The sequence below is a fragment of the Pogona vitticeps genome, chromosome 13, assembly GCF_051106095.1.
Source record: "Pogona vitticeps strain Pit_001003342236 chromosome 13, PviZW2.1, whole genome shotgun sequence".
Lineage (NCBI taxonomy): Eukaryota > Metazoa > Chordata > Lepidosauria > Squamata > Agamidae > Pogona > Pogona vitticeps.
The window spans coordinates 3,628,151-3,647,496 of record NC_135795.1 but is presented as its reverse complement, the minus strand read 5'-3'; positions in this window follow the sequence as shown (position 1 = coordinate 3,647,496).

Here is a 19,346-nt window from a genome sequence, read left to right as displayed (position 1 = left end):
ATTGTCTTTTCCAGAGAATCCTGTTTTCTTGTGATGCGCCCGAAGTCAGATAGCCTCAGTGTCATCATGTTTGTCGCCAGAGATAGTTCAGGCTCAATTTGATCTAGGACCCACTTGTTCATCTTTCTGGCAGTCTAAGATATCCACAAAGCTCTTCTCCTGCCCCAGATTTCAAATGAATCTTTTTTTTCCTTGTCTGATTTCTCAGCTGTCCAGCTTACACACCCATGGTGATCAGAAATATAGGAGTATGGATGATCTTGGTCTTGGTCTTCAGTGACTCAATTCTAAGTCTTTCATTGCTGCTCTTCCATGTCTTAGTCCATGTTTATTACTGGCAACAACAGTTACTCATAAAACACTATTACTCCCTCTAAGGACGTGGTGGCGCTGCGGGCTAAACCACAGAAGCCTGTGCTGCAGGGTCAGAAGACCAGCAGTCGTAAGATTGAATCCACGCGACGGAGTGAGCTCCCGTTGCTTTGTCCCAGCTCCCGCCAACCTAGCGGTTCGAAAGCATGCAAATGCGAGTAGATAAATAGGGACCACCTTGGTGGGAAGGTAACAGCGTTCCGTGTCTAAATTGCACTCACCATGTGACCACGGAAAGATTGTCTTTGGACAAACGCTGGCTCTATGGCTTGGAAACGGGGATGAGCACCGCCCCGTAGAGTCGAACACGACTGGACAAAAATTGTCAAGGGGAACCTTTACCTTTACCTTTTTATTACTTCCTATTCATTCCCAAGCCGGATTCATTTTCAATGAACCTAGCTATGGGTATTATGTTGTGAAATACGTGGATGGACCTATTAGTCCACTCTGAAGCTGATCTCCAAAGGATTAAAGGGTGTAAAAAATGTTAAAATCTTCATTTTTGCCAATTTAGCCTGGCTCACCTCAATGAGATGCTGCAACCTCACATGGTTCCTTGCTCTTTTTTTCTAATCAAGGTTTTCTCGATTTTGCCCAAACTGACCTTGCTCAAAACTAATGTCCTCCCCTTTTCTGAAGCTGTTATTTGAGTTGTTTGAAACAGAAGGTTCCCCTTCTCTTGAAACAAAGGTTCAGCACCATAGACAGAGCTCTTTAAAGTTCTGACCAATACCAGAGTGGATTCAATGCTTCATTGACACTGGGGCTTTGAGCCTCTCATGGTTGTGTTAGTTGGGGTTGATGGGAATTAAATAACATCTAACATATCTTCTGAAGATCCACATTTTCCCTTGTAGATGCCTCCTTTGAATTTCCTGACTTTATTTCAGATTTGTTTACAAATCTCCTTGTAGCGCCTTTGCGTTTATCATGCCAGTCCAGATTAATTTATAATATGCCAGTAACTCAGGCTGAGAAATGCAGTTGAGCAGCCTGTATTGAGTCGGTAAATCTCTTGGCTTCCCCTCCTTGTAAATCTGATCAACCCACTAAAGTTCTCTTGAGGTTCAAGCATCTAAATATTAAAGCAAGAGGCCGAGGGATGGGGGAAGAGGAGGTGGGGGGGGACTTGTGATTACCTTGATGGCATTCCACCTGACTCTGGAAACTGAGGTAATCATTTATCCCATTGTGAAGCAGTTTAATTTCCTCCTCAATCGTAGTGCTTCCAGTTTTTGGAAGTGCAGCGTAATAACATTGCTGGTTTTCTGCTGAATTGCAAGCTTAACAGACCTGAATTGGTGTGGGGGAAACAGCGAGAGAGAAAGACAGAGAGAGAAGTTAATTTTCTTGAAAGGGTTTAAGACGCTGGGCAAAACTAACAGAAAAGCAGAAATGGGGAAAGTTACCCCCTTATTTATTTATTATTTTATTATAATTCACAGAATACCACAGCTAGCATTATTCTCAGAGGAGTTGTCCAGAAAAGCAATTTTTCCCAATTTTAGAGGGGGAAATAATAGGCTCAAATCCTACATATGGCACTCGCTGAGGTAACACCATTAGCATGGCTTTTTGTGGCAAATTGTCACGACTGAAGGGATTTGTGTATGCACCTGTCACGTGACTCAGTGTGCAACAGAAGACGTTTACTTGGTCTTCTTAACTTCCACTAATTCACCACTCAAGGTTATGCTGATTGTGTTGTATCAATAGGTATCATTTATAGGAACTGGGCCATAGTTAACTTTACCTGGAGGAACGAGGAAAAGATGGTTCCTGATGTTTTTATGTCTCTCAACCGCCTTCTGATTTTCCTTCTTCCAGAAAAATAAATACGAATTCACTCTTTAAGTTGATTGTATCCCTTGCATTAATTGAACACACCAGATGCCATTTTAAAAAGAAAATGGTGTGTGTGTGTGTTACTATCAGGATCTGGCCTGCACTGCCCTGGGAGCTGCAGGATCAGGGCCAGCTTGACCCAGGAATGGGCCTGGTGTTTGCAGGATCAGGCCCTGGCTTGTGTAGTAGCTGTTGAGATGCTCATGAGGCTCACCTGGAAACCTGGAGGGAAGGCCTACTTAAGGAGTGGTTCTCCCTCTCAGGACTGCTTTCAGCACTAAAGGTTTTCTGGCCTTGCTGTGTTTGCTGCCCTCGTGCTCGCGAATGCCAGAGTCCTTGCATTCCAGTATTCCTATATCTTTGTGTCTTGGCTCCAGTGTTTCTGCACCTGTTCCTGCCTTGGCCCCTACTGGCCTCCGGCATCTCGGTGCCTTGTTCCAGTTCTGTGCTCCTGGTCCTGCAATCTGGCTCCCAGCCCGGTGCTTCCGCCTCAGCTTGGTCACAGCCAGCTGTGCAGTGAGTGTCTTTGCACTCGATACCCTGCATGGCGGACTGGGTCCTGATGCCTTTATCCGTGATGAGAGGCTACCTGGGATACCTTGGACTTTGAGAGAGCTGCTGTAGGGGATTGAACTCCCAACCTCTGCCTCCACAGCCAGATAGCTAAACCACTGAGCTATCAAGCACTTCTTCATAATAATCTTAGAACTGCAGAGCTGGAAGGGATCCTATAGATCATCAAGTCCATCTGCTCTCAAGGAGTCACCATGGGGGAATCAACCTCCCAACATCTGGTTCTGCATGGCCAAATGCCTTAGACAACTGAGCTATGAGTATCCAGCAGTTCTGTCAATGAGCACATTTTCTTTCCTTCTTCTTCATTTCCACTCTCTCTTATTGCAGGCTGAGGACATTTACCACACTTGTTTCTGAGGCAGGTCAGGTTACATTTTTAAGCAGAATATAGAGACTCACTTTCTGGGGTGGAGGAATGTTGAGGAATATGCATTTTGGACTGCCTGTTTCAATTCCACAAGTGAAACAGGCTCTTTAATTTTTTTCCTTTGTTCTTTCAACATTGTGTTTGTACATTTTCTCACCATGTGGTCAGTCAAATCTACTGTAATGCCATGGTCTGTTTCCCCTCCATTTAATAAAGGAGGGGAGGTTTACCATTTTTTTCTGCCTGGGACAGTAACACAGACTGGAAATTACTTCTTGACCTAAAATTGTTGAAATTTTTGCAAACTTGCATGCTGCCTTTAGTAAGTTTGGCAGCGGAAGGGACCTTTCTGGTTTGGTGGTGACTGTCAATCTATCCACCATTAACTAACCATTTCTTCCCTTTCTCTGGGTTCAAAGAGAGCCCCACCTCTCTGCTCTATGCCCCCCCTCTTTTGGAAAGCAGTGAGACTTTTGAAGTCTGTTGTCAAAAGTAGTCATGTTTACTAGTTTGCTGTTCGATCTATTGAATTGTAAGCAAAGCCAATTGTTTTTATTCTTTCTCCTTCTAATGTCTCAGAGACAGTTATTGAACTCGTAAGAGCCAGTTAATGAGGAAAAAGGGTGGGCTAGGTAGATAAAACTTTATTACAGTCAAAATGCCAGCCACAAATAAAACATCGAAATATATAAATATACAGGGGTCAGCTAATCTGGCGAACTTGAAGCTATTCTGCTCCATGAATCCCTGTCCTTTTGCTGCACAAGCTAAAGGAATTTATTTTTATTTATTTAATTTATATGCCGCCCACTCTACCCAGAAGTCTCTGGGCGGCTTGCAATTTAATCAACATGTCATCTTTCTTAGGGAGGGGGACAGAAATGTGTGTACCCCACAACTTTCCCTTTGTGCCCTAGCCAGTCCTGCAAATCTGTGGGGAGAACACTCCCCATTTTTTCCAACAGTAAATGCAAGTTTCTACAGCCAGCTGCTGTATTTAGCACGAAGAAAGGGTCCGTTTGATCAGTTGCTTCAGGTAATGATGTGTCTTGGGTTCACTCTTTATGTGGCAACTGCCCCGCCTCTATGTCCTTTACCTGCTTTTCCCGTTCGCCCGAAGGCAAATCCTGAGATTTCCACTCAGAAGAAATGTCAAAGGAATCTGGAAAGAAGGAGACAACATTTAGCGAAAATTAATGGGGAAAAAAATATCTCAGGAAGAAGTTGACCTTTCCTCAAGGCCCTCGGTGCTGAACCTGACACGACTTTCCAGTTGGCCTCTTTGTGTTACTTATTTCTCTGGAATCCTCCGTTCTGGCAGGGGAGGGTGGAGAGGTGGGAAGCAGCGTCTTCTCTTCAGAGCCGCCACCTAAAAATAAAGTGACATTTTGCCGAAAGGGACGCAGCATCACCCATCTCGCGCCGAATGCTCCCTGACAACTGAGAGACGACAATCACGCTAGAGCCTTAAACGAGAATTACCTAACTCTCGGCTGCTGAGACGGCAGTTTTCCTTCTGAGCTGCGCTGTGGACTGTTATGAAAGAACGGCGTGATGGTGGTGGAGGCGGCGGAGGGATTATATAACTCCTGATAATGCTTGGGGGCGGTGGCTGCCTGTTCATCAGAAAGAGAAATGACAATTAAGAGTCCCCTCAAGGCGCTGAAATGGAAGCGAAGCTGTGCCACGTAGGCAGCAACGAATCAGTTGGGCCAGGCCATCATCGTGACCCATCTTGTCCACTCTTTGTCTTCGTACGCAACCACCCCTGTAGTGTGTGAATCGCTACTTTCTCCACCCTCCTACGCTGCAGATGTAGGCGAGCTGGTTGTCCTAAGTGTGATCCAACTGTTGAGGTGCTGGTTATGCTGGATAGCTCAGTGGTTTAGGCACCTGGTTGTGGAGCCATAGGTTGGGAGTTCGATTCCCCCACTGGACTTCCTTGGCAGGGGTTGGACTCCATGGGCTCCCTTCTAGCTCTGCAGTTCTAAGAGGATGAGGACTTGGTGTGAGGAAATTGTTGTGTGGCTGAATAAAATCACTTTCTTCTTATAGCCCCAGTCTCTCTCAGTAGACCTCCCCTTCTTTCTTCCTTTGAGGCAAAATGAGCATTATGTGGATCCCATGGGGCCCCTAAGCCCCATTGTCCTCGGTGCAGTTTCTTGATCAAATCCAGAGACAGCCTGTGATGTCAGCTTCTTACTTCAGGGAGGCCAGAGTTTCCTGAAAGTCTTACCAGGGTGAATTAAAGATTTACTCTTTCAATAACAAATCTTCCCCCACAGTTCTCTTTCTTCCTTAGTCTGTGTTATGGGTCATTCGGTCTCATCCATCATAGAGGGGCCTCCGTAGGGTTTTCAAGGCTAGTGAGATATTTAAGAGTGCTTCCACCAGTGCTGCCCCTTCAGTGAGTTTCTACAGCCAAGTGGGTATTCAACAGGGATGTTAGCAAGTCTTTGGGTACGACTTTTTGGTTCCAAGTCCTTGGTACCAAGTCCCAATTCTGAGTCCAAGTCTTTGGTATCAAGTCCCAAGGCTGAGTCCAAGTCTTTGGTATCAAGTTCCAAGTCTGAGTCCAAGTCTTTGGTATCAAGTCCCAAGTCTGAGTCCAAGTCTTTGGTATCAAGTCCCAAGTCTGAGTCCAAGTCTTTGGTATCAAGTCCCAAGTCTGAGTCCAAGTCTTTGGTATCAAGTCCCAAGTCTGAGTCCAAGTCTTTGGTATCAAGTCTCAAGTCTGAGTCCAAGTCTTTGGTATCAAGTCCCAAGGCTGAGTCCAAGTCTTTGGTATCAAGTCCCAAGTCTGAGTACAAGTCTTTGGTATCAAGTCCCAAGTCTGAGTCCCTATTAAAAAAAAAAAACAAGAGTACTGACTCCTGTCCTCTGAACATGCCAGCCACAGAGATTGGCGAAACGTTAGGAAGAACAACCTTCAGAACACTGCTAGAGAGCCTGAAAAACCAACAACAACAACAAAACAAAAACAAAAAACAGGCTTTCCCCCGAGAAAAAAGTGAGAGGTGGGTCAGTTCCGGATCATGCATTGAATCCAAGTCAAGTCAATGGTGTGACTTAAGTCCAACTTGACAGTGAGTCCTATGAGTACCTGTCTCTGGTATTCAAATCCAGATCTCCTGCACCCTGGTCCCTCATTCTGTCCACTACAGCACACTGAGTAGCTTTAATTTACCAAGTTTAATACCTACCCATTTGGGGGGCATGGCATTGTCAAGAGGTCTACCAACCAGCAAAACAGCCCCAGCCTCATGGCGTTTGGCAGGTGCCGCATTATGTAAAAGAGGAAGCATTCAGTCAAAGACTTAAGCAAGCTGGCACTCCAGCGCTCCTTCTCCTCGAAACCCAGAACCAGGAATAAAGAATAATTACACCTTGAACTGCCTTGTGTTTGGGAAATATTGTGTAACTAAGAGGAAATGTAGCACAAGAGGGTTGCAAATGATATGTCAGGTGCACAGTCCGGTAACATAATTTGCATTTAATTTTGAAAAGCATGTTCGGGTCCTGTTGAAATTACTTCTTCAAGCTATTTCTCCACTTCCTGCTCAGGAGTCCATTGTGGTTCGGAATGCAGGAAATCACGTCGGACTAATTAAGACAAATTTCCAGTGATGGATTACCATCTTTATTTGCATTTTTTTCCCTGTGGGGGAAAAAAATACCAAATAGCATCATGTTCATTAAGTCGAAATTAAGTTAGACTTCCAAATGGAAGGTTAAGATGAATAGTGAACCTAGGTGCCTTGTAGCATTGGGAAACACATAAAGGTTCCTCGCGTTACATTAAATTTGGCAGTGGTGAATTACAAAAAGGGGACGTGCTAATGAAAATTAAAGTTCTTGGAGTTAGAAACTTCCTTTAAGCCTGGATCAGTTCCTCTTCAATGAAAAAAAAGTAATCTGGTATTTCTTTTGAGCTGAAGGCCAAAGCCATTTGGACTTGACTTTAGCAGTATCATGAAAATTGAGGTGATCAAGATGGACGATATTTTGGGTGGCTGAAGGAGGATTGTGTTGGACGAGGACTCATGAGAACTGGGTTCAAATCCCTGCTCAGCTATGGGAAACCGCTGGGATAGATAGTAGAGGATGCTGGCTTGGGAAGTCTGGTTCCTGAAGGACTGAGGCAAGGGATTTTTCTATGAGGGAAGTGCTGCTCTAAAGAGGCAGCTTTGATTATGGTCTGGCATTCTCCACTCAACCAGGGCAGCAGATCTGGAAAGAAGGAACAAGAGGAGGGCTCATTGCTCTGAGCATCTGCCAAGATGATAGATCCAAACACTATATTTTGTGAGATCCACTACACCCCCCAAAAGCCCACTCATGGTGACTGCCTCAGTTTCTTGTCATAGGTTATGAACCAAGTCAAGGTCTATACTGCTAAATCCACATTTCACTGTAGCTATGTCAAGTGGAAGGGGAGCAAATGAGATGAAAGAAGAAAAATGGAGTAATTTTCAGAGATAGCAGATTTGGAAAAATAGGTATCAGGGTTCCTCTAGAGACTTTACAAATCTTACCCCCATTTCTTTTGATCCTACGAACAATAAGATGTACAGGAACACTTTATTTTCTTTCATTCACCCACAATCTATTGTCTTTCTATTTGCACAAGAGATACATGAGATATTTCTCATCCCACACCAACATCCCAAAATTAAAAGCGCTCGGAGCAGCTCTCCGATCCCCACCCTCCCTGTTGTCTGATTTGCCATCCCAAATTTCATTTTTATGCGCCCAGAGATTACATCGAGTCTCGGATTTGAAAAGCAGGACAATATTGAATCTCTAAAACTCTATCAAAAAATTGCTGTCTCCTTAAGTGAGCAAAATTTTCCATTTTCCCTCAACCTATTAATATTAAGATACAATCATGGTAGGGGAAAAATAGCAAAGCTTTAGAATCTCTCTCTCTTTGGTGAGGAGGTGACAAAAAATGTAGAAAGCAGTAATTTAGGGAACTTAAAATGTGACAATATATGATAGATGTGAGTTGGCAAGCCAGGAAAATGAGAAACATTAAAATCATATATTAGAATAGATCAAACTCCACATACCCGTTTATGTCAGCAACTTTCTTTTGATATGTCAAGTCCCTAAAGGGTGAGCACCGAAGTAGACTTTGAATATGTATTTTAAAGGGAATATGTTTATGTTTGGAAGCGAAATGAGGCCAGACAAAAGCAAAACCCAAAAAACCCACACACCCCACTTCCAAACCTAAAGAACTTACAAAATATGCGAGATTCATGAGCTCATTGTGTAGTTTCTCATTGTACAGCACAAGAAGGCAGGTGTTCATGTCAACACAGAGGCCTATGTTTGGCAGGCTTGTTCCAGGACAAGGTAAAATTATGAGAAGGATCTGAGTTCTTGCCAACAAATAGGAATCGTTGGGTGTCTCTCTGTGAATCAATAGGATACAGAATACGATTCATGAATTCTAATCCTAGTAGAAAGGTATTCTTATAAGAGAGAATCCAAATCATCTTTCGCTCAGTGGTGGCTAGAGAATCCAAATTTGGAGGTGTTAGGAATAGAGAAGGGGACGTGGTGGCGCTGTGGGCTAAACCCCAGAAGCCTGTGCTGCAGGGTCAGAAGACCAAGCAGTCGTAAGATCGAATCCACGCAACGGAGTGAGCGCCCGTCGCTTGTCCCAGCTCCCGCCAACCTAGCAGTTCGAAAGCATGCAAATGCGAGTAGATAAATAGATACCATCTCGGTGGGAAGGTAAACAGCGTTCCGTGTCTAAATCACACTGGCCATGTGACCACGGAAAGATTGTCTTCAGACAAACGCTGGCTCTATGGCTTGAAGAGTGGGATGAGCGCCGCCCCCTAGAGTTGGACACGACTGGACAAAAATTGTCAAGGGGAACCTTTACCTTTACTATGAATAGAGATGGGCATGAACCACCGGTTCGACGGTTCGTCCTGGTTCAGAAGATGGCCAGACAAGTGTCCTGTGGTTCATTGCCCCAGCCCTTCCAGTGGGCGCCCACTTGGAGGCAGTGCCCAGAGGAGGCAGGAAAGCCAGGGTGCTACTTCCAAGTACAGTGGTGCCTCGCTAGATGATGATAATCCGTTCCACTGAAATCGCTGTTTAGCGAAATCAGCGTCTAGTGAAAAGCATTTCCCCATTGGAATGCATTGAAACCCATTTAATGTGTTCCAGTGGGGAAGAATCGTCGTTGTCTAGCGAAGATCGGCCATAGGAAAGCCACTTTGCAAACCGCCAACCAGCTGTTTAAATAGCTGTCTTCTCAGCTTAGGTCCCGAAAACACTCGTTTTGCGAGTGCGGAGGGAGCTGTCAAAATCATTGTCTAGCAAAAATCGGTTTGCGAAGCAGGGACCAAACGTTGTCCAATGAAATTCCCCCATAGGAAGCACTGTTTTGCGAATTGCTATAGCGATCACAAAAAGCCAATGTCTAGTCAAAAAACTGTCTAGTGAGGCACCATTGTAGGTGGTTCATGCAGATCTCAAGTAATGAACCCACCTTGATTTTAACTTGCACTGAGTGGGAGCTATCCAGGGTGCTGAAACCAATTGCAAAAACAAAGCAGAGGAAAGTGTCTTGCTTATATATCACCTCCATAGTGCCTAAAGCATTCTCTGGGCAGTTTATTTCCTCCACTCCCTGAAAGCTGGGTCCTCAGTTTAACAACCTCGGAAAGGCTCTGATTACTGACCTTGGAAGGACAGAAGTCTGAGTCAACCTTGAGCCTGCTATCTGACCTTGTCAAGATTGAACTCAGGCTTCAGGTAGAGTCTGGAATGCAGTACTGCGCTTTAACATCTGCAACAGCATTTGTAAAATGCAGACCCAGAGCGGATTTGTGGCACCTCCAAAAGTAGAGTCACCAGATGCTACTGATTTGATTGACATTACAAGCTAAAACCGGACATTCAGAAAGTCTGCGTTAGAATCTCAGATATCTCCAGTGCTGCATCGGTGAACAGGAAGGTTTCTTGGCTACAAAGAAATGGATTTCCTACTTCAAAGCCACCCCACTGATCAACTGTTCAAAGTTACATTGCGGATTACGGGATGAGCCAGAAGAGAAGGTACAGTGTGTATCTGAGGTTCTGTGATAACCATCAGAACAAGATGCTCTTGCCCTTTCAGTAATGAGACCCTGATACTGAGGTTACCGAGTTGGAACCCTCTTTTGGAGTTAGAAATAAATCAGATGTTCCCAAAATGCGAGATACCAGATAATCCACCCAGACTATATTTAACTGGAAAGGGAACAAATGTATGAGATCTTATCCTGTGAAGCCCAGACAAGAATGGAAATGGTAAATAAAGGTGCTCTGACCACTTTATTTCCATGTAGAGACTGTGTTGGCATGGTCGCTTGCGATCTGCTGTATGTGCGTGCGTCATGCACCCAGCTCTCAGTGATTGTGAGAATGTGGCGATATGAAGAATGCAAGGCTTTACAAGGGAAGCCATTGGAATGTCAAGGTTCTTCTCACTCCCAAAAAATCATTTAAAATATCGATACATTTTTCATACTGTGCATATATTTTTTTTCTTAGACTTTGCCCCGTTGAGTATAAGGTGGCTTAGCAACTTCTCTGTTGTGTGAATTGCTAGTCGGGTTGCTGAGAAAGAACCTTGGAGTTCTGAATGGATGGGCCGATACATATAGACCTCTTGTTGATCTATTATTAAGAATGTTAGCATATTTCATTTTTTATAAGAATCGACCGACATTCAGAAATTCCTTCATATCTGGAAATTTTAAAAATTGGGATTAAAAAAAGAGTAAAATCTGAATGGTGTATCAACCAAAATGGATTTATTCATCCACACTAAATGTTGACATTTTCAAAGTTTATTTACAAATTGCATTGAACCAATGTTGCTTGTTGGTTGTTAACTGTTCTCCTTCATTTTTTTTACTCTGTGTGCTAGACAGGTAGCAGAAGACCCTCTTCTAGAATTGCTGGTGTCCTGCCAAGGTGCTTCTGATTTATGGTGAACCTATGGATTAAAGACTTCTGCAGGGCTTTGTTGTTAATGCCCCCCATGTCCTGTGAGCTAAAGACTACTATTCATTTAGTAAGTCAGTCCATCTCGTGTAAGTCCCCCTCTTTTCCTACTGCCTTCACATTTTCCTTAGACTATTGTCTTCCTAATGGGTCTTACCTTTTCCATGCTGGAAATTGTGGTGCCTATTGAATTTGATGAGTCCCCGAGGGCTTCAGAATTAGCAGAAGAATATTCATGGCTACACGTGTCACTTATTTCAGCCCTCATTTGAAAATATACCTCTGTGTGCGAGTCAGGATCCATGGTCTCTGCATTGTTGTATCATGGACGGAGGAGACTTTATCATAACATCTGATAGTGCTTCAAAAGCATGCTGCATATATATTACCCCATAATGTCCTCTGGGCACTTTACAATTTAATTATGCTGGCTTATACCTTGCCCCCATCCCCAGTGAGTTGGGTCCTCATTTTAACAACTTCAAAAGGATGGAAAGCTGAGTCAACCTCAAGCTGGCTACCGGAGACTGGTATTGAATTCAGGTCATGAACAGTCTTCACTGCAGTACTGCAGTCTAAGCACTGTGCCACAAAACTCCCTTGCAAGCATGCTCAGATACACAAAGATGATGGACAAAAGACCCACTTTAAGTTCCTGTTAAGTTTAATGGAAGAGAAAGAAGGAAAGTTTCTAAGCATCACATTTTATATTCTAACTATATTTTCAGTATAGGCATTTGGCCCACTCTTTTCTAGAAGGAAGGATCTGGATAGGAATTGGCCTCGTACTGCACTGCAACTGAAAAATAACAGTCTCTAGGTAGATTTTTTTTCCTATGGAAGTGCTAAAAATACCATTTGACTGTTTCAAATATGAGGTTTACAATTCCAGGAGGTGCAGCTCTTCTAACCAGAGATAAAATTGCAGATTGTTCACCCACAAACTTTGCCGTGGGCCATTAGGAGAAGATAGGGGGAAAAGCAACAAGGCAACACAGAAACCAACACTGACAAAAACAGGAAGCATATGCTGTTCAGTGCCGACCGCTTATTTAGGGGCATGAAGGACAAGGTTATCAGGTGCCCCACTGTGTCTTGGAGGTACAAGGCATATGGTAAGTTTTCCCCAAACTGCAAGGTGTCCTGGCTTAGCTATCTTTCATAATGCTAATGTTTTTTTCCCGGTGTAACTCTTAAAAAGAAGAAAGCAAACTTGCAGCTTTCTCCATGACACAAAAAAAGCAAGCTTCCTGGCAGAGAAAGTATTCACAGCAGGGGAATGATCTGAAAGTAGATGTTGGAGGAATCTAAATGAGGCTGAGTAGACTTGGGCCTCTTGGGAGAGACACTGCGTGAGCATGAAGGGTATAAATCCTCACTTGTCTCCTTCTCATAAAGATGGCATGGGCCTTCTTCACCCACTTTGAGAGCAAGGTACTGTCTGGGCTCTTGACAAGAATTCTTGCACAAATTGATCCAATTTGTTCAAAAAATAATGGTAGTGGCTTTTGACTGACATGGGAGCAAAGCAACAGGGACTGCTGCTTTGCTACATGGGTAGCAAATCTTTAGAGGATGGATGGATGGATGGATGGATGGATGGATGGATGGTTGGTTGGTTGGTTGGTTGGTTGGTTGGTTGGACGGACGGACGGACGGACGGACGGACGGACTTTAATACTGTCCCCTTAATGAAATGCAGGAGCAGGTGATACCTTTATCAGACCCCTCCAAAAAATCAAGCAAACAACAGACAGCGAGCTTTCGATGGCCGTTCCTCTTCTTCAGGCTGTGCCCCAAGTTCTTGTGTGTAGTTTGGAAAATAATAGGTTCTTATTAAAGCCCCAAAGCCTTAATGAAATTGATTTCTTCTAGTGGATGATGGGAGAAGAGAAAATGCTTCAGATAAACAAATAGCAGCATTGTTTCCTCGAGATTCATCTTTTCCTGCCTAAAAAAAAAGTGACTATGATTTTCAGGACCAGCTAGCAGAGCGCTCTGCTTGATGCCCCTGGAAAGGTCTGCCTGCCTGTCAGGAAAAGCTATCCCCGCTAAAAGGACCAATCATATGGTGTGGTTTAAGATTATGCCATTTCTCCTTGCACCTCTCTGGAAGAATTCAGGAGTGGGAAAAATCCTTCTGAACGACCTCTTCAGCGGTATTGCCCAGGGTCCCTAAATTGCCTACACACACCCTCGGAAGCCCAGTAGCTACCACAGTGTTTGAGAACCTCTGGCTCAGGGAACCCTTTGAAGTTTTGTTTCAGATCCTTGATTGGGCTCAGGAGACATGTCTCTTTCTATCTCGTTGGATTAGACTTGCAAGCTTTTTAACTGTGACCTTGTACTACTGGAACGGCAAGAGCCAAGATTAACATCAAACTATAAAACTTTTAGTGCAGAGCTAACGTTCCCCATCACCACCGTGCTCTCGCTCCCTCCCCCTCCCCCTCCTCTTCCTTTCATTTAGGCCTCATCAGTGCCATGGTTAAGGGCTTCAGCATAGATTGTCAAAAACAAAGCAGTGCGTGAACATTATGGTATTAGCTGAGAACACTGGTGGATTAAGTCATGCTATGGTACTATTATTCTAGCAAAATTATGCAATCGGGGACATGAAGAATACTCCAGAGAATTTGCACTTCTTTTACCCCTATTCCACCCCCCTCGGCCTTATAATTTCTCAACTTTTTCTCTGAAGCAGCAACTTCCAAATTCAGAATTTAATGCCAGTGGCAATTTCAGCTTGGCTCATATTTGCCCAGAGGGTTTTAAAATGTCTACTCAAGCAAAATGAGCTTTCATATGACTATTGAGTTTTGGTGGGGGAGAGATGGGTTTTGTATAGTCCTAGTGTAGATCAGGATCCACTGTGATCAGACAAAGTGTCAAACAAGGACTCAAGGGACCTAAGCTCACCATCACTGTTGGCTGTGGAAATTCACTGGGTGGTTGGCGATGGTGAACTACCGCTGGAACATCTTACATGCCTAAAAACAGGCTCACTGTTACACTTAACAACTTATAAATGCAAGACATCAAGTCTTATAAAAAGGCTGAAGTAGTTAAAATTTGACTATCATTTAGCAAAAAACAGTCTGAAGCTCAGCATCAAAAAAACTAAGATCATTGGTCCCATCAACTCCTGGAAAATAGAAGGGGAAGATATGGAGACAGTAACAGATTTCACTTTCTTGGGCTCCATGATCACTGCAGATGGAGACAGCAGCCACAAAATTAAAAGACGTCTGCTTCTTGGGAGGAAAGTGATGACAAACCTTGACAGCATCTTAAAAAGCAGAGACATCACCTTGCCAACAAAAGTCCGCATAGTCAGAAGTTATGGTTTTCCATTTAGTGATGTATGGAAGTGAGAGCTGGACCATAAAGAAGGCTGACCACCGAAGAATTGATGCATTTGAATTGTGGTGCTGGAGGAGGCTCTTGAGAGTCCCCTGGACTGCAAGGAGAACAAACCTATCAATTCTGAAGGAAATCAACCCTGAGTGCTCACTGGAATTACAGATCCTGAAGCTGAGGCTCCAATATTTTGGCCATCTCATGAGAAGAGAAGACTCCATGGAAAAGACCTTGATATTAGGAAAGTGTGAAGACAAGAGGAGAAGGGGACGACAGAGGACGAAATGGTTGGACAGGGTCATTGAAGCAACCAATATGAATTTGATACAACTCTGGGAAGCAGTGGAAGATAGGAGGGCCTGGCGTGCTCTGGTTCGTGGGGTCACGAAGAGTAGGACACGACTAAACAACTAAACGACGATGATCATTTAGAGAGACACGAGAACACAGGTAAACACATTATCAAATTGCTACATGCACTCCATGGTACTTTGTCATAATGTTCACCTAAACAAATGATGCTATTGTTTCCAAGAAGTGAATAATTTGAATGAAGGCTATGTTTATTTTCACTTAAAAACAAATCTGCATAGGCGCTCCTCTTCTAGTGAAGAAAGAGCATTTTCCTAAGTCAAAACCATTTACTAGGGCCACAGAATTGATTGACAGAAGGTAATCGCACCAAATGTGATACCACCTTAGGTGACGGAAGGATATTCCGGAGATATTTTGATGATATTATCTGTTCTTCTTGACTTGACCTTGAGAGAATTACCTCCTATCCATTTTTGGTTGCTATCTCGCATTGTCGAGATAGCGCTGCTGCGGCAGGATTTCACACATGAACCATTAAACTCATCACACCATTTCCATGACATCTGTATGCCAGGATGGGGATTTGAGTCACTGAACTAGCTGTGAAGTTGGACTTAAGTCGCACTGGTGACTTGACTCATTTCCCCCCCCCGTGACTTGAACTCGAGTCATGGCTCAGAACCATGGGACTTGGGACTTGGTACCAAAGATTTAGAATCAGATCCAAAGAATTGCCATCTCTGGCAATTCAAGCTGGACATGAAATTCTATTTCAAAATACTGAACTACTAGACAACACCAGTGATCATTATGTTAGACTGCACAGGGAAGCCATTGACATCCATAAACACCAACAGAGCTTCAACAAAAAAGAGGAAAGTCTAAAACTTAACAAGGCCTGGCTCCCGTCACTGAAAAATACAGCCTGCAAAAAGGTCAACAAACTCTACCCAGCCGCAAGAACCAGGGATCATTGCACAAAAAAGACCAGCTAAAGACACCCATCAATCACAGTTACAGATAATCTCTCCCCTATATCACAATACATCCACAACAAAAACACGCTGATCATCCTATCTCCTGAAAAGGGCAAAAGCCACAGCTATAAATAATCAACTCTCCAACAAACAGCAACAGAGCATGGACAGAGTTCCTACTCCAGTCCTCTGAAGATGCCAGCCACAGAAGAAGGTCAGGAAGAACAACCTTCAGAACACAGCCAAGGAGCCCGAAAAACTCACAAGAACCAATTGCCATCTCTGTTTGCCTGGCACACACAAACACACTGTTTTACAATTTCTGCGGAATGGCACACCTCAAGATTTCACCAAGGTCTGGCCTCCCTCAAATTTTGCCCCAGAGATCTTGAGGAATTAAACAAAGCTGACTTGGAAACCTAAAGTGAGCATCATTATAATTCCACCCTTGTTCATGCAACTAAAATCATAGACAGTGGACGCAACAAGATGCAACCATATGAGAAGCAGCTCTCCCACTGTTCTTAAACAGTTTAATAGCCGTGGCACTCCCAACTTGCCGAAAGACTTGAATGGATCTCGGTCAACTCCTTAAAAACATAAAACGGTGTCTTTCCCCATCTTCATTCTGGAAGGGATGCGGAGATAAACCCGTGATGTCCCCTGCAATCAAGTCACCCCTTTACCACAAACTGCTATTTGCCCTGTAGTGAACGACCCCACAGTTGCTATTAACCTTTTAGAAAAACAGCAGGAGACCCAAACGCTTCTGTCATAGCATCACATATCATTTTGCCTGGAGTTTCTGGTTTCATAAAACCTCGCCTGCTGTAAAAGCTTTTCAACTACACTCATTTCCTGTAGCAAAATTTTCCAACTTTCTCCGGTTGGCTCTTCAGCTCTCCACAACCCATTCACCTTTAACTCCCCCCCCCCACTGCTAGAAATATAATATTTCAAAGATCTCAATAATAATGAACCCCTATAATAAAATCAGACGTAAGTTATGCAGCAGCCGTCAATTATAATGGATTTTAAAGGTTTTGCTCTAGAACCTAGGTGGCATTGCATTTAGACTAATAACCGTAACTATGATTTATGTGTTTGTAACTGAAATGGCTGCGGTGCTCCGATATATGTCCAAAATAAAATTTATAGTCTGCTCCAGAATGTATAAATAATGAACAACCATATGTCACACTGCATTTAAAAAATCTGACTTTTTCCCCAGCCAGGGTAAAAGTAAAATGAATTTTTTTTCAAAAAAAAAATATGTTCACTGGGGATCCTTGCATTCTTTAATGCCTTATGTAAAAATGGCACAGAGTAGATTGAAAAAAAATTCCCCCTCCCGTACAGTGACTGGGAAATGATTAAAGGAAGAATAAACTCATACAATCGTCATAATACGAATTGTAGAACAGCAACCCAATTCAAAATGGATGGATGGATGATGGATCATTCGGAAATGAATGAAGAATGATCTGTAGAATGTTAGTAACTCAGTTATTTAATTCTATTTATTTTATTTAATCCCTCCCACCTCCACTGGTTTTGGGGTGAAAAACGAGCATTAAGGAAAGGGATTAGCTGAGCGGAATACAGGGGTATCCCAAATGCTATTTCATCTTCATGCAAAACTGTCAGAAACATTAGGACGGAGGCAGCTCCAAGAATAATCTTTGCTTAAATATCTGGAATGAGATTTCAGGTGAATGGGTCATCCTTCCGTCAGATTGTGGAACACCCTCTACTCTCTTCCTGCTCCCCATCACCCAAAAGCCCATCGCTTGGGGGAACAGACAGATGTTAATGCTGAATCTTGCCCCAGAGGTCTTTTCAAACTGGAGATACAAGAGGAGCTGGACATATAATAATCGGTGGGATTTATGTAAATAACCCTGCAGTCCAGCTGACACAAAGGGCTAGTTACAGGGAGTAGATGTTCCTGGGAGTTGGTTTCATGTGCCTGATGGTGGATCTGCTTTGTCTTTCCTTCTCCCCTTTCCAGGAGCGCTTGAAAGCACTGAACCTCTTTGGCGAATAGAATTCAGCACCATGGATAGGTCCTTAGAAGTTTGGATTGGATTCATTGCTCTTGTGAAATTAGCACCATCCACCTTTCTGCTTCCTTTTTTCACACTCCTTTGGCTACTGGACTGTCTCTTAGCATTGAAAAAAGTGCTGGTTATGACCTGTAAGGTATGACTTTGGACCAGGCAACTTAAAAGGCTTCCTTTCCTTTGCAAGTCTGTTCTGGCTCTAAGTTTATTCAGTCAGGTACTGAAGCACGTTTTGTATAGATTTTAGAATATTCATTCATTCATTCATTCATTCATTCATTCATTTATTCATTCATTCATTCATTCATTCAATTTCTACACCACCCATCTGATCAATGGTCACTCTGAGCAGTTTACAACAGTGATAATTAGGTGGAAGATTTCTATGACATGTCACTTTTTTTCTGGCAACCTGTGTTTGAGTTTACGGGAGGGTTTTGAACAGGTTTATGAGTAATCTAGTGATAAAGGCCAGATTACTCATGTTTTTGAACTTGCTTTGAGGTTCAAGTGTAGGAGAGTCCAAGCTATCTCAAGGACTGTGTCTCCCATTATGAACCAGCTCAAGTGTTAAGATCATAAGGAGAGTCCTTTCTCTCAGTCCCACCGCCTTCACAGGTGTGTTTGGTGAGGACACGGGAGAGGGCCTTCTCTGTGGCTGCTCTAAGACTTTGGAACTCCCTCCCACTGGAGACCAGCCTGGCCCCATGTTTGCAGTCCTTCCACAAGCAGCCAAAGACCTTTCTCTTCAAGCTAGCTTTCCCTTAGTAGTTGGTTTTCTGCCTGACTGAAATTTTTTAAACTGAGTTTTGTGCCATATTGCTTCGAATTTATTTTTGTTGTTGATTTTATTTACCCTGTCTAGTGTGGTGTTGGTTTTATTCTTTTTTAAAAATATTTGTATAAAGACCGTTTTTAGCTTTAAACATTGTCCTTTAAAGATGTAAACTGCCTTGGATCCCTTTAAAGGAGCAAGGCAGGGCAAAATTGTTTAAATAAAATAAATATATAGGTCATAATACTGCAGAATCCCACTTATGACCTCTGGCTCCCCAGCCAGGTTCTCCAGCTCACCAAGCTATCCAGATAGCCTAATCTAACCAAATTAAGAGATCTTGCTGTGGCATATCCCAGTAGGCAACCATTCCCTGTAAGGAGTCACACAGACCAGGAATGGATTTTTAACAAATAAAGGAATAAGGTTTATTTAAACAACACACAGGGAAAATAAAATGATCAAGTGAATAAGATACAGTAACGTGGCTTAGTCTCAATCATACATACACCAATTTGGTTCACACAGAACACCTTTCAATAAAGCACAGACCCTGAACCTATCAGTTCTGGCTACCCATACATACACCTGAACCTATCAGGTAGGTACTGACTGACACACAGTAGTACCCTGTCTGACACACAGACTCCCACACCAGCTTCTTCTCTCAGCTCTCC